The 15,084-nt window shown below is 43.9% G+C and overlaps 1 long non-coding RNA gene across 3 annotated transcripts; it reads right to left on the reverse strand.

Moving 5' to 3' along the window:
• Positions 1 to 10,540: 10,540 nt before the first annotated feature.
• Positions 10,541 to 12,449, reverse strand: LOC104581588. 3 transcript variants are annotated; one of them, XR_729613.3, is made up of 3 exons: positions 11,866 to 12,447; positions 11,577 to 11,723; positions 10,541 to 10,876 (listed from the first exon to the last, which is right to left on the reverse strand). It is a non-coding gene; the product is annotated as an uncharacterized LOC104581588 (long non-coding RNA). The 3 variants fall into 3 exon arrangements; XR_001405080.2 differs by lacking the exon at positions 10,541 to 10,876 and having other exon boundaries at positions 11,286 to 11,723; positions 11,866 to 11,967; positions 12,037 to 12,449; XR_002961689.1 differs by lacking the exon at positions 10,541 to 10,876 and having other exon boundaries at positions 11,286 to 11,723; positions 11,866 to 12,446.
• Between the last annotated feature and the right edge of the window lie 2,635 nt (positions 12,450 to 15,084).

Raw genomic sequence — 15,084 nt, forward strand, 5'->3', positions numbered from 1 at the left:
GTTGTTGTTTATGGAGCATGCATGCTAGAAAATTTCCATCATTCTGTTCCAGCATTGTTCAGCAGACATGTACTGTTATGTATCACTTTTTACAGAAGAAAAAAGCTCAGGAATTCAGTCAAACACGGACTCAACTTTGATTTATGTCAAGTGATATGCGCACACTTCAGAACAGTGCTGCAGCTTGCTCGTACACTGCTCGTACAGGAGGACGGCCTTGTGTCCGCGTCAGGCGCCGGGTTGGGCATCCTTGTCTATCACCGTGGTCTTGTAAGGGAGCTTCGGGCGGCGCTAGGGCTGTTAGCACGAGAGGAGGATTGACTCGGCTCCGCATCCTCGTCCGCCGCCGCCGTCTGATAATTAAGGAAGTGTCGACGCGGCGCTGCAGCTGCTCAGAAGGTAGACGGATAGCCTTGTAGCACACGAGGAGGTGGTCGGAGGGAGGGAGGCGGGAAAGCAAAAGCAAAGCAGATACATCAAACCGCCGGCGTCCATCTCGGCGGCGTCTCCGGGACGACCAGGCTAGCCACGTCGACGGTTCCTGTTCACGTTGGGCCCACTGCCAGTAACCCTAATCGTACGAGTGTACGACCTCCATTCCCCGTCCCCGATCCGCCGCCACACGCGTTCCCCTCATCAGGCCGGCCCTCGCCCTCTCCCGTCCCCTCCACTCCCTCGAATCCATCTGTGCTGCCGCCGTCTCGTCCAGCTCCGGTGGTAGCTCCGGGGCTAATTGACCACCCTCTCCTTTGTCCTCTCCTGCCTCCTGCACTTCCTTCTCTCATTCACGCACGGAGCAACAACGAATCAGCCGATGGCGACAGGGACGGAGTAGCAGCGACCACCTGGGGTGACTCCCGCCCGACCCGCTTCAGGTACCCCTCCCTCTAGCCCCTCTTCTTAGCTTCCAATGTCTCCCTCCGGCCGTGATCTCCTCAATGATCGGATGATGGCGACGGTTGTGTACTTGTGTAGCACATCGATGAAGGTCTCCACGAGCAAGCCAGGGACAGGCATGGCCGATGCTAGGGCTTCATCGCCAACTCGTCGGCCCTGTCGGTGGGAACAGCCGCTGCCGCCGGTGAGGACGCGTCGGGGCGATGGTTTGTTCGACCCCACTCTCCCTCATCTATGCCCCTCCAGTCCATTGATCACTGTTTATCTCATCCTTTGGTTCCCAATTTTGTTTACTAATATGTGGTTTCTATTTAGGGTGTGTGTAGATCTGAGAAATGGAAGAGGAAGGATCAGAAATTTTGGATCAGTTCGGATGGCATTGGTGAAAAAGAAGAACAAGGTGATTTCTCTCCCTCTCTCTCTAGCTAACACAAGTCTGTTCCTGTATAGTTTGTGCTAATGTAAACATGGGCTCTGCGTATTTGAGAAAGAGGGGGAATACGATTAAACTAGAGAACTTTGATGAAAAGCTTTCTTTCTTTTGCTTACATGTTCCGGCTTCTTTGATTCTAATTTCTACCGGTTTGACGGCTAGATTGGATATCATATCTTTATCATTTTTTAATATTGAGAATTGTTTTGTGTTCTGCACTAGGTTGCTGCATTGCTTCTTTGCGAGGGCAACATATGTGGGGGTGGTCAACGAAAAGCATGTCCGAGTGGGTTTTCTTCCGGACTCGGTACAGCCCCCTTTCTAATCATTCCTACTGGCCAAACATTTTATTTTACATTTCGCTGAACATTAGCTACATATAAATATGTAAAATTGTAACTGTAAGGCATTGGCCAAAACTAGCACCAAGACAGAAAAAAAAACCCTATAGTTATGTTAGAACTATACAGCTTTGTTGCCAGGGATGACATTCATCCTGAACCGCTCTGTTAGAAGTATAGCTGCAGAAATATGAAGTTGAATCGGCTCTCGAAGATGAAAACAATTTATCCCAAAGTGAAGTGCAGACATTAGTTGTTGAATTAACTCTGCATATTGTGCAAACGAAATGTGATTGAGAGAGATCGCAAAAGTCTAGGATACTTACCAATACATTAGATAGATGGCCTTGTTACAGCCGGTTTTACTTGTATCCTTGTTAACTAATATACCCAGCACAACATATCCAGAATGCTTCTGCCAGAGAGAAAGCACAAGGCACCAGCAAGAACCAGGTTCATCTGGTAAAACAGGTCGATCATTTGACACTGGCCGTTTGTGCTTGTGATTGGAGTGCCATGTCCAGCTCTTTGATTGAATGACTGAGCTTAGCTTTCTCATTTTCGTTTCCCTCTTAGCTTTCTCCGTTTCTGCTTCCTTTTGAGCTTGTGGCCTTGTGCAATGTCTAGCTCCTTGATTGAATGACCGGGCTTTGCTTTCTCAATTTCTGTTTCCTTCTTAGTTTTCTCTGTTTCTTCTGAGCTTTCTTCTTTTCAAGATCCAACTGCTTGCAGTTCTCTTCATGAGAATGCGTGAATAATCGCACAAAATTATGGAGCGTCGTGGCCACTGCAAAAGCACATGAGACTTTCTATAAGAACTTATTAAGAGTATCTTTGTATCAGTTCTTTTTATAAGCATTTATTATTGGTGCTCTACCCCAAAGTAACAACTAATTTAAACCAATGTCCATAAAAGATTTAAGGAAATTGAAATTATTCAAGTTTCAACTTGCTCAAACGAACAACGTGCTTTTCATAAGAATTTATTATTGGTACTCTACCCTGAAGGCACAACTGATCTAAACCAATGTCTAGAAAAGATTTAAGGGAACTGAAATCTTTGAAGTTTCACCTTGCTCAAACGGATAACATGCTTTTCATAAGAATTTATTATCGGTACTTTACCCCAAAGTCGCAACTAATCTAAACCAATGTCCAGAAAAGATTTAAGGAAATTTGAAATCATTTAAGTTTCACCTTGCTCAAACGGACAACGTGCTGGATCTTCTCCAAAATAAAGTGTTAGAGCATCTGCATTCCTACCCTGCAGGGTTCAATATTAGATTTAGTTTTATTATAAACAATACGATGATTAAATTGCATAAATGATTGGGTACCAAGCTCTCAGTTTGTCTTCTATAAAAGAGGATTAAAATTCATAAGTAGTCCCTTGCAGCACCACACTTCAATCCTTTCCAACTCAACATTTTTTAACTGACCGCTCAAAAAAAACATTTTCCATCTATAGATACTGTAAGAATGACTCTCATCGACATGAGTAGGAAGTCACCATAACATGTTTATACTTCTGTGTCTTTCAATTATTTTCATGTGAGTTAAAACTTGGCTGACTGCAGATTAGTGTGCCCTCTAATAGCTAAATATGATAGTGTTTTTACTAGCTTATTATATGCATCATTTAAACATTAAATTGATGTAAAGTAAGAGCATGACTCAACTGAGATTCTGTGGATTGCAAATAACATGATTTTTGCTGTTCTTTGTGCATTTGTTGCAGAAAAATATAAACACTGCTAACCAACTGCAGAAGGTAGCGACTTCACAGGAAGTGCGAAAATTCTGGTGTACAATTGGTTACCATGTTCATCTACAAGAGTCCTAATTCTGAGGTTGTTTGATCCGCAATGAATTCAGGAGATAAAAGTTACACCTTCCGAACTTCCAGCAGGTGATGCTCATCGAACAGATATTAAGGCCACCAGTGCTAAAATGACAGTTTAGTTGAAACACAAACCAAAGCTCACTCTTCTTTCTTTCTTGGATCTCTATATTATATGCTTGGCAATCGTTTGTGCAGTTGTATTTTATGGTTCTGCAATCGGTTTCATTTCTACTTTACCTTAAATTATCGACTTTAATTATCTACTGTTCCATCTAATATTTTCCATCATGAGGCACCACCAGATAAATTAAAAGAAGAGGAATTGTACATCTGTTTACTAATGCTTCCATCTATTTTCCATCTACTTTGCGGTTCTGCAATGGCAAATGGCTGACTAAGATTTAGGTGGCCTGATTTACCTGGGCGAATTTGTATTGATTCAGAACGTCAATGAGTAGGCGCACAAAGTTGGAATCATGTGAAGGCATAAAAGGTACCAGCACAGTTCAGCAGAGCTATAAGCCTAATTTGCAATCCACTGGATCATCGCATCATGAAGATCAGAGGTAGTTTTTTGCTTGCATAATATTTCATGCTGTAATGCTATATGATTAAATCTTGGTTACTGTTTGGCATGTGACCAGAAACACGCTATGGAGAAGGTCAGCTAGGCTAAACCCAGGGTCTTGGATGAGCACACTGTCATGGCTTAATGAGAGGTGACGGAGGGTGCGGCTCATGCGGCAGCTTGTATAGTGTCTCTTGTGAGGTAATGCACTCCATATTATCCGATATAGTCATTCTCAGTTGAAATGGCATTAATTTGAGTACGAAACTTAGTGTGCAATGATCCAGGACAGATCTTAGTGGTTCTTATTTTTGAATTAAATCGCTTTGGTACTGTTACCAGGTGCGCAGGCAAGAACTCCGTGTTAACTTTAATTGAGCCCCATGTGTGTTTCTTTCGTGTTTGGGTGCTTATAATTGAACTGCTTATATGGAGTACATTTTCTGTAATTGTGAGATCTTTATGAATTCTTTCTGCCAACCATATGCATCAGCTGTATATATAGAACCAACCAAGTTATTCGACTTTTTTGAGGATCTGTTTCTTTGCTTTTTTCCCAGAGTAAAGTTCTTTAATTTGATAACGGCTATAGTTATTTCTCTTGACCGGAGGCGGAGCTAGCCAATTATGGAAGCCTGGGCAAAATGCATTGTAAACTAAAGTTTGCCCCCCAAAATATTCTAGGTTAATCATCTTGTTTAGTTTGGTTAAAGGGAGATTAATTAGTGGAGCCTGGGCGACTGCCCAGTGTATCTGGAGGTTTTGATGGAGCATCTAGGATTAAATAACTCTATAATATATCTTTTTTTCTACGGTTGAAGGTTTGTTCATATTAGGAATTTGAGTAATGTTTTTCCTACCTCCTAATAGCTCGCAACTTCCTGCTATCATGGTTTTTAAAGCGTCCGGGCACTCTAAGGCGTTGGGGTGGGGGGGGGGGGGGTGCCTCAACGCCTAGGCGCTCAAAGCACGAAGCGAGGCGACGCCTTTGTCAATTTTTACAAAGCGCTAGGGTAACTAATATGGCCTGGGCACAACTGCCAAAGGAGAGCAGGCACAACAGCCAGATCGGAAAATGTAAGACCCAGAAAGGCTGGGAAACGAACAGATCCATCGAACACGAGGCATATCGCCAGAAACGGGGTCAGACTCCTTCGTCTTCAAGGGCACACACGGCTCCAGGGCCAGGGATCTGCTGCGAGAGGCCACCGGAGCTCCGGCAGGCGGCGGCACGAAGACCGGGCACGTGCCCACACGGTAAATCCACCCATGCCGGAGAGGGAGAGGCCGGCGGAGGAGGATGGGATCTGGCGGGAAGCTTCCTGGCGGCTGAGAGGAGAGAGCTCCTCTCTCTCTTTTCCCCTCGATTGGAACCACTGGTGTGTTCCCCTCTCTCTCCCGACTCTATTTTCCCCTGTATTGGCGCCCAATTTCTCTTCCTTTCCCGCCGATTTCTGTTTCTCTCGCCGCAATGCTGTTTCCCGCTCGACCTCCTATCGAGAGCATCCTGATACAAACGAAGCGACGATTTCAGCGCTTAGGCGACGACCTGGACGCTTTAGTTCGAAACTTAAGGCGACATCGACGCCTTGACGTTGCTGGGCGCTTCGACGCCTAAGCATCGACTAGGCGACGCCTTTAAAACCATGCCTGCTATAATTAGTAGATCTTTCTTTCTGTGTGCCTACACTGGCTTGCTTATATGCAATTTTTTTGCTTACAAAATAGAACCAACACTCTTTGCATATATTGGACATTTTTAGTCACCACAACGTGTTGTCTTTACAGCCCTTCTTGGATATGTTTTACAAAGAAATGCCTCAGTTGGAATTTGCGAACAGTTAGATTGTTGCTTGAAAACAACTTAGATCAGTTCTAGATTAGTTCCTTCACGAACTATTTAGTACAAGACGGAAGTTGTTGCTTATTAAATTTACTTTTACTTTAATATCGTCGGTTCTTGCTTCATGATCTTTGCCTAAATCATGTTTTGCACTGGCATTCAAGATACAAGCATCTTCGGCAATTCACACCCTTGGGCGGTGAGCAAGCTGCAGCTGAGCTCCCAAGCGACTGGGTATCCATGGGCCACAGCACCCCAATGGCTCTGGTACTCCGTATACTAGGCCTGGTAATGGTGCAGGACCCGCACCAAATCCAACCCACACCAACAAATACTACCCGTATTAACCAGTTCAACCCCAGCCACAAATCTCGTCTGAGAATCCAGACCGCACCAGACCATTTATATTTTCCACCCACACCCGCACCAAACCATATGGAATACGTGGTTTGAACCCACGGATTCAACTGTGGATGCTTAATGTCCTGCTTGACACGCGTATTGCTTGGAGATGACTAAGATACACATATCAGTTTACACACGTATTTTGCCGGTCACGAACTAACCCACCTGACTGCAGTCTAAAACAGACTGCTACATCCATCAATTCCAGACATGATAGGATTTAAAATTGATCTCTGAACATAATATACCAGATAAATAATATATTCAAGTAATAACATGATTTAAAATTGATCTCTGAACAAAACATTTTATCTCTGAACAAAGATAGAAAATTCTTCAGATCAGCTCCGTACTCCAAACAAAGGCCTGAACACATAAGCTCATAAACGCTTGACTCCTTTAAACTTGTGAGGTTGCAGCATGCAATCCTGCAATATAAACATATAACAAATTCATTAAAAGCTCAGCTTTTGTGAAAGATAAATTGGAAATTCCTTATGGGGAAGAACTTGAGGAGATGAAGAAAGCAAATACCAAGCTACAAGAAGAACTGGCCCAAGAAAGCTAACCAGTGATCAGACTGTTTTTCCTTTTTTCTGAATTTCGAGAAGCTAAACAAATCATCAAGAGGCAAAAGAAACTAGGCAGCTGTGTGCATACTAATCCCCTGACAAATCAAGTGTAGTAAGAACTAGCAGAGAAACAATTAGTCTATTACAGAGAAACAATTATCAGTTATATGCTACCAAGAATGGGTTACCAAGAGCAGTCCTCAGGTGAAAGGTATGCTTTGTACGAGTAGTTTTTAATTAATCCATGAATATATGTATGGACACTAAGTAGTTATCTTAGGTGAACAGAAAAATTGACCTTCTTGCTGATATATACAAGAGACTATGATATCTGATAATTTCAATTTCCCCCTAATCATATAAATCTGAGAAGAACACACTAAAAACAAAAGGGAAACACCCAGCTGTTAGTGGTTAACTGGTCAAGGCCATGTGCAAGCAAGCTGCCGCCTAGACTAGCTGGAAAGGTAGTAAGCCTATTGATTCAATCTTTGACAATGGCAAAGCTAACAAACTTCAGAGCTTAGTGCACAAGTTCTCACAGTAAGATTGGGAAAGAATGTAAAAATTAAAATGCACACCGTGACTAAAACTAGGACACGTTCCCTGAATTAGCACGCCAACCATGACAACAGTTTCCATGACAGCTCCCGGTCCTTTATTATTCACAAAATTAACTTCTTTATGGAGATTTGACATCTTAATCTCAAAACACATAACAAGGGAGTGTTAACTGAACTTGTAATTATTACAAGATCAGCTTTGTGGAGCTCAGTCTTGCAATTGCGAAGGCTCTATGTGCTAATTATAATTTCAAAGGGGGCAGAACAGCTTGTCTATCATTACAAGATCATCATCATCACTAACTAGGACAACTCTGAGTATGTAGATTTTTTTGCAGGTAAAGTCTGAGTATAATAGTTGTTGCAGTTTGGAGTGGTTACCAGATCTCCGTAGGAAGATGATGTTGGAGTCTCTGCCGGCTTATCATGGGGAAGGAGACCGCAGGAATCACTGACAATTCCATGAAGGAGACGAGTTCGTAGAAGGTGTGGCCACCGGATCCGTGTAGGGAGGTTGCTGAGGGGCTGTTGCAGGATCCACGCACCGAAGGAACCGGAGGAAGAAATGCTAAAGGTCCGCCGTGTAGGCAGCCGGATCTGCGTGGAAGGGAGACGGCGAGGGTGAGCAGCTCAGCGGGGGATCTTGGATCGGGAGAAGAGCTGGCTCCGTGCCGCCGGATCTTCGTGGGAGAGGCGGCGAGATGGGCGTCGCCGCGTCGGCTTGTGGGAGCAGGGTGGTGCCGTGGTGGGAGTGGTGGCCGGAGGGGGCGAGGTGGGGCCGGTGGATCTGGAGGAGAGTGGCGACCAGTCGAGGGTGGAGGCGCTGGTGGGTGAAACCAGACCGCACCGGCCCAAACCGCGTTTGTACCGATACCAGCCCAGTCCAGCCCGTTTTTTATTTCCATCCATTTGAACCCGCACCAAACAAGCCCGCCTGAAGATCCGCACCATTATCCCCGTTTCAGCCCGCACCATTACCAGGCCTACCGTATACGCAAGGTAAGAACTGTGGACTTACTCTCACTCAGCACCAGTGCTATCATCATCATCGTCATCTACCATTCTGCCAGAAGAAATCATGGCCTTATCCTTTACGGTTCTTTTAGCCGCAACTCAGATTGTTTCTTTCTCAATGAGCAGCAAGTGAGTTGACGCACAAGGATGGTGCAGGTTAGGAGGTTGGTCAAAAGTACCTTGTGTATGGTTCAAGATTCAGAGCCCACTAGATTATCAGATGTGAGTGTGACTAAATATTTTAGCCTTTTGACTCTTTGTTTGCTGAAATGAGACATGCTTAGAGTAAGAAAACCAAATGTCTTGTTGTTTCGATGTCTCATGACAGATACTCAAGCAAGGATGTGCAAATACTAGCCTACAGGTGTGTTTCTATTATATTGATATAGTTTTAAAAATATCTTGCAAACACCAAGTTGAGTAACATTAATTGTGAATGGTATCATTTGCAGGATATTGGGCAATTTTGCAGGCAGCCATTCTGTCAGATGGAGAAGTACCAGCTTCCAGGGTTTTTTCTTCACTTTTGACTATTTATATTTTGTTCAGACTGTCAATCCCCCCCCCCCCCCCCCCCTCTTCCCTTCCTTTTGCAAGTTTTGTAAACAAACCGGTGTGTCCCATGAAAGTTGTGCAAGAATTATGATGCTTGAACTTTTAGCCTGAGAGAAGAATGATGAGTCTAAAGAGGCTTTCATAATTACAATCATGTGTACATTTCTTCTTCTTCTGTTGTAGTGCTTGAGCAGTTAAGTGCTAATTTATATGTATTATCTTTTGTATTACTGATGTGGAGTGATGTAGACTTATTTAATCAAAGCAGTTGTTAAAGGGGAAAGAATCGAGCCAGGTGCTAGGAGGGCGTGCAGGGCGCTCCCCCAGCCCCTAGTTCGAGGAATTTTAGGGACATTGGTTCGTGGGTGTGGAGGGGGTTCTGAAAAATCATTTAAGTTAACTCTTGGCCATACCACCTCTCATCCGATCGGACGGTTCAGAGGCAAAGTTTCTAGATTTTCGCCGGAAAGTTGTTTTCACCCGACACTCTGCCTATCAAGAATTCAGTTAAATTTCCCTGCAAAACAAATTCTGGCTAATCCTACTAAATTGCATGCGGCTGATGGATATCAGTAGTTTTTAGTCATGTTTCTGTATTTTTTTGTTATTAGCACTTAGCAGCAAAGATTGGGGTGATGATTCTGATAGAAATTACTACTCCGTACAACCAAACTGCCCTAATCAGAGATTTGTCTTGCTGGGGACCAGGCACTAGCAAGGGCCTGATGCGAGTTATCGGAGAAGTGTTCAGCACATCTAAAGTCCCTGTTGGAATTGTCAACATCACCCAGCTCTCTGATTACCGCAAAGAAGCCCATACTCAGATATACAAGCAGTGGAACCCTCTGACCCGGAGCAGATCGCCAACACTGGTTCCTCCCAGGATTCCAGGACACCTGGAACGAGCTGCTGTACTCGAAGCTCTTCTTTCCTTGAGTGAAGGAAGAACTTTTGATCAGTATAAATCGACGTGTATATAGCACAGAGGCTGATAATCCCTTTGACTGAAAGAAGTGCATACACTTTTTTTTTTCAAACCGGAGTCCTCAGTATGTCATGTGGAGAAGGGTTAGTCTTGCTAACATCGTACAGTTTCAAACATTCTGAAGGATATACACACGCCAAACGCACGGTGCACGAGCCGAGCTGTTGTGGTCGTTTATTGAAAGGCCACTTGCTTATACTGTACTGCATTTTCTCTCTGTCAGTGCGTCAAAGTGGCATGATGTCTTTAAGTATGATTCTTTTACTCAACATGAATGCCAAGTTACTCGAGGTGACCACGTATATGTACTTGTAATCATACTAGTAAGTGGGCACGTGTACGCACGTTCTAATCGTTTCAGAACTATACCGAAGGCACTAAGATTATCAACTATCCTTGCTATATGATTGTTCAATCGAATGCACAACATGCTCTGTTATTCAAAATTGTTTGCCTGAATAAATCAGTTGGCAGCATCAGCAAATCTGACAGAACTACAGAAGCTCCATAAAAGCTTTGCATCCAGCTAGGCAATCTGATTTAAAACCCTTCTAATATGCGGTTTGGAAATAAACACAAATAGACCAGCTGATCTGATCGAGACGGTCAGTAACTGCGCTGCCACGCTATTCAACTAATAATTTCAGGCCCAATAGAAATACTTACAAACTCCTTTCCACTCAATCGTGGCAACATACAAAAAAAATGACGCATTGAGGAAAACCAAGATAAACTTGCTGAATAGGGAGGAGATACAGATATCAGATTGTCTTCTGACGAAAACCTCTGGAATACTTCTTTGCGGGATTTTGCACAAGAAAACATTAAACACTGTGTGGCCTACTCCCTAGACAAACCTACTCAATGAAACAAGAAAAACCAAAAAATTAGTATTTTTTAAAAAAATTAAAAATTTAGTAATTTAAAAACTTTTGTTGAGGAACTTAATAATGATCAAGAACGAACTGTGAGGGATACAAGAAATCATAACCATTGTGCACTTATTGAAGTATAACTCATAAGTCACATGGCCATTTGCTTCCTAATTAACCTTCTGCACAAAATAAATATGCTCAAAGGATAACCAAATAATGATACATGTCTTGTATTTCTTCAGTTTTCTGACCATCCATTTTCGTAAACACAATGTTACAGTGAAAAATTCTAATCCATTGCAGAGTACAAAGATTAAAGCTGAAAAAATCATGGAGAATTTAATAAGTTACAAAATTTAACTATTTTTACTTGTATCAAGGAAGCACAGGGTTAGAAAGTAGCGAGGTTATGAGCATGTATTCCAATTGTTCCCTCAATTCTTGGATCATGAGAGTAAACATGGTTGGTATGCTATATAATTTACATTAGCATGATATACTCACATTCTAGTGTCTGGTGGGCATTTCCTCAAACAGTTTGGGAGCCACTAAAATCATTACATGGATGCAGTGACAAAGAGCTCTGCCCTTTGATAATCTCTTATGACCATTTCATCAAACATCTCGTCGGCCACTAAATCATTATACATAAGCATTAAGCAGTGAGAAAAGAGATCTTCACCTTGTCTCATTTGCTCCTTCTCTACTTGCGCCAACTGGGATGAGACGTGCAATTGCAGAGGTAGATGGTGGCCACGGTGGCATAAGAAGATGATGTCATTTCAAGGGCCGACGAGCAGAAGGATACGTGCGTGGGTGGCGGTGTGTACTGGCTCCAAGAAATGCAATCACAAAGGCAAGAAAAAGAGGAAAGGCCATCATGTATTCATGTTTGGCTGGTAGAAAAATATTCAAGACAAACCAGCATTGAAACAAAAAGGAAAACACTGCATATGAATGAATAGAAGTACCTTAATTCATTGGTTCAGGTAGACCTTTGGCTTTCTCGCAAAAGAAAAAGACAGACCTTTGGCTCCACTGCTTGATCAGACGATCACCACACCAGTGTTTATCTGAGGCAAGGGGAGGGGAATAAACCATGAGACAGAGGATGCTGAAGGAAGAATCGAGTAGGTTCATACTTCATGCCTCATGTTCATCACGGATCAAAGATGAGGCCACGAGTAGGAAATTCCTAGCTAAGACAAGGCGACGGGAGCAGGCTGTGCAGCAGCAGAGGCGACAACCGACGGCGACGTTGGCAGTGGAGTGCGGGGGGATGGGGTGTGGATAGCTGGCGGCTTCACGGGACGGGTGCGGCGACGGCGGCAGAGGCCTGGGTTCACGGAGGCAGCGAAGTAGGGTGCGCGGCGGCGTTGGCAGTGGGGTGCGCTCGGGTGCGGAGGACCAGTGGATCGTGGTTCTATTTTTCGACGATCGATAATGTAATTTTCAGGTATCGAACTCAGATCGATGGGAGGGGTAAAAAATTGTGCGGACGGAGGGCGTGCAGGAGAGGGGGGCAGACAGGAAATTCTCGGTCCTAATTATTTTGCTAAGCGCATGCAACGAAAAGATTAGTAGGCTAACGATTGGTTGGTTTAGTGGGCCTAATATAGAGATGGGAGAATGATCTGTGTACATTTGTGGGGTCGTTTAGAAAAGAATCAGTTGGTTGCCTTTATAAGTAGTCCATAATTAGGGCCTACTCCATGCAGATCGGACAGAGAAACCACCGTCCTAAATTACGAGCAGCTAACTTCTGAAGAGACTGCAGCCGCTTCGGGGTAACTGAAGAAACTGTCGACTGAATTTTGATATTCCTTTCGGTTGGTATCTCTTGTGCCGTTGGACTCTGGAGCATTCCTACGCTATAGCAGCATCCCTACTTCCGTAGCACGGCGAAGCATGATTTGAACGGAGAGCGGTAAGGAACAATTTGCGTGCTAAGAGGCTTAATACAAGTAAGCAAATCTAGATTGGGAGATGCAGCTGGTAGATGGTGAGGGACAGCCGTCCTTTAGCTAGCAGTAGCGCTCCAAACTCCAAAGGACCAGCATGGACCAGAGTAAGAAAGATTGATTCTTCAAGAACTCGGATGAGTTTTCCTTCCATCCCTCTCCGGAGTCCGGAAGCCGCGTGGAAATGCCTCGCAGTGCATCGTGCCCACAGGCACCAAGTACCGCCAGCATGCGTACTGGTATAAAAAAAAAGAAGTACCCCCAGCATGCGTTGCGATCTCGCGTCGAGAAGGAAGGTGCGGCCGGCGGTAAAGTATCAGTGGATCCCGGGATCGCCTGTGGTCGTTGTCTAGCCGTACGTGTCGGTGTCGGCGAGTTAATGTTATTGTACTAGTACTACTTGTTTTTGTTACGATTTGTATCACATAATTCACACTTTAAGGAAGTAATCTTTGATAAAAGGCTCAGTCGAAAAAATACACTTAGTTTAAGAAACATAGGAAATAAATGCCCGTGCACGCCCGAAAAGATGGGAGCATATCTGCCCACAGTAAACACGCATACATGTCGAGCTCTCGTGACTCAAAATGAGCATCCTACTCTAGAGGAAGGTGTAACGCCTCGTTGCCGCCGGCGTGGCGTCAGATCGGACCGATTTGGACTAACTAACGAGAAGTAGAAGGAGACTTGGAAATTTATGTTCATGCATTCAAGAGTATATTCCACCTTGTCGCGTACAAAGTTGATACGGAGTATAATTTTTTTAGCACTTTATACCAAATTTATTTGGTGTATTTTTTTTCCTACTTTGCATCTCATCTAAAGTTTTTTTCCTACTTGTATTCGATTTACTCCCTCCGATCAATAAAAAGTGACGCTCATTTTATACTAAGTACAAATTTTGTACTAAATAAGCGACATTTTTTATGGATCGGAGGGAATACCAAATTGTCAAAAGTCTATCGAACGAGCCCGTTCGTCAAGCTAAGCTGATACTGTACTCTCCACTTTCTGCTATAGGTAACTGCCACCGTGCCGTTGAAAACGTCTTGAGAGCATCTCCACTCGTCTCCCCCCATAAATCGTCCGACGCATGGCCATATGGAGGACGCCGGCGCAAGCAATTCGTTTGGGGTGAAACCAGCATCCATCCGCACCCCCAAACGTTGGCCCCCCAAATTTGGTTTGTCTCACCAACAATGGTGGCCCACGCTGCTTTTCAGCTTTAGCCGGCGCCCCCGCTAGCCCCCCTGTGAGTAGGGAGCGGCCTGGGGGCGCCGGCTAAATTTTTGGGCCACGTCGGCTACCTTTTGGATTTAGGGGAGTGAGCTGGGTGGGTTTTTCAGAACCGACATCCTTATTTCGTTTGGGGGTCTTTAGGGGGGCCGGCTGAAGATGCTCTAAAGCCATACGTATTCGGCATGGTGTATAGTTATATGGTAGCTCTGCCAGATGAGCAGAGCCTATGTGTCAACTTCGATGCAAATTGATAAATGAGACCCAAAAAAAGTGAAGAAAAGACACCGCATAGTGAGTTAGTGACAATATTTTTTGAGTAAATTTCAGAAAAAACACACTGCTTGTTGTTATGTTTTCACAGAACCACACTTATCGCTGATTGCTTGCAATATGACACGTGGACAGGCTGATCCTTCTATTTGGCACGTCAGATCTGGACCCGACCCGACCCATTAATCTTGTCACTATTGTGGTTTCGAAGACCAAGATTAATGGGTCGAGTTGGGACCAGATCAGACGTGTTCAAAGAAAACGACTCACCTGGGACACGTGCTATATAACATGCAGCCCCGGTTGTCAGAAATGCTGTCGAATGAGTTAATCTAGCGGATTTGATTTTCTGAGAACGACCGTTCAAAGAGTGATGGTTTCTTTAGACAATTAGCGATAAATATGGTTTTGTAAAAATCTAACCACATAATGGGTAGTTTTCTGAAATTTACTCATTTTTTTAAAGAGGCATGCTTCGGTGCATCCGTCTCCTCAAACTCAAAAAGGTCAATTTAGGATCAGTATTAGAAAAAAAAATCTGATTAATGTTTCAATACATACATGTGTATTTTGTTCGCAGTTCCAAAAGGTTAGTAACTCGGCAGGCAACACGGAGCTCGACCTCCAAACCGAGTTACCGTTCTCTTGGCTCCCCGGCCGATGCAGGTTTTATTTAGATATTTTCCAGGACATGCGTAGACTGAGAGCACTAAACCTTAG

The sequence above is a fragment of the Brachypodium distachyon genome, chromosome 1, assembly GCF_000005505.3.
Source record: "Brachypodium distachyon strain Bd21 chromosome 1, Brachypodium_distachyon_v3.0, whole genome shotgun sequence".
Classification (NCBI taxonomy): domain Eukaryota; kingdom Viridiplantae; phylum Streptophyta; class Magnoliopsida; order Poales; family Poaceae; genus Brachypodium; species Brachypodium distachyon.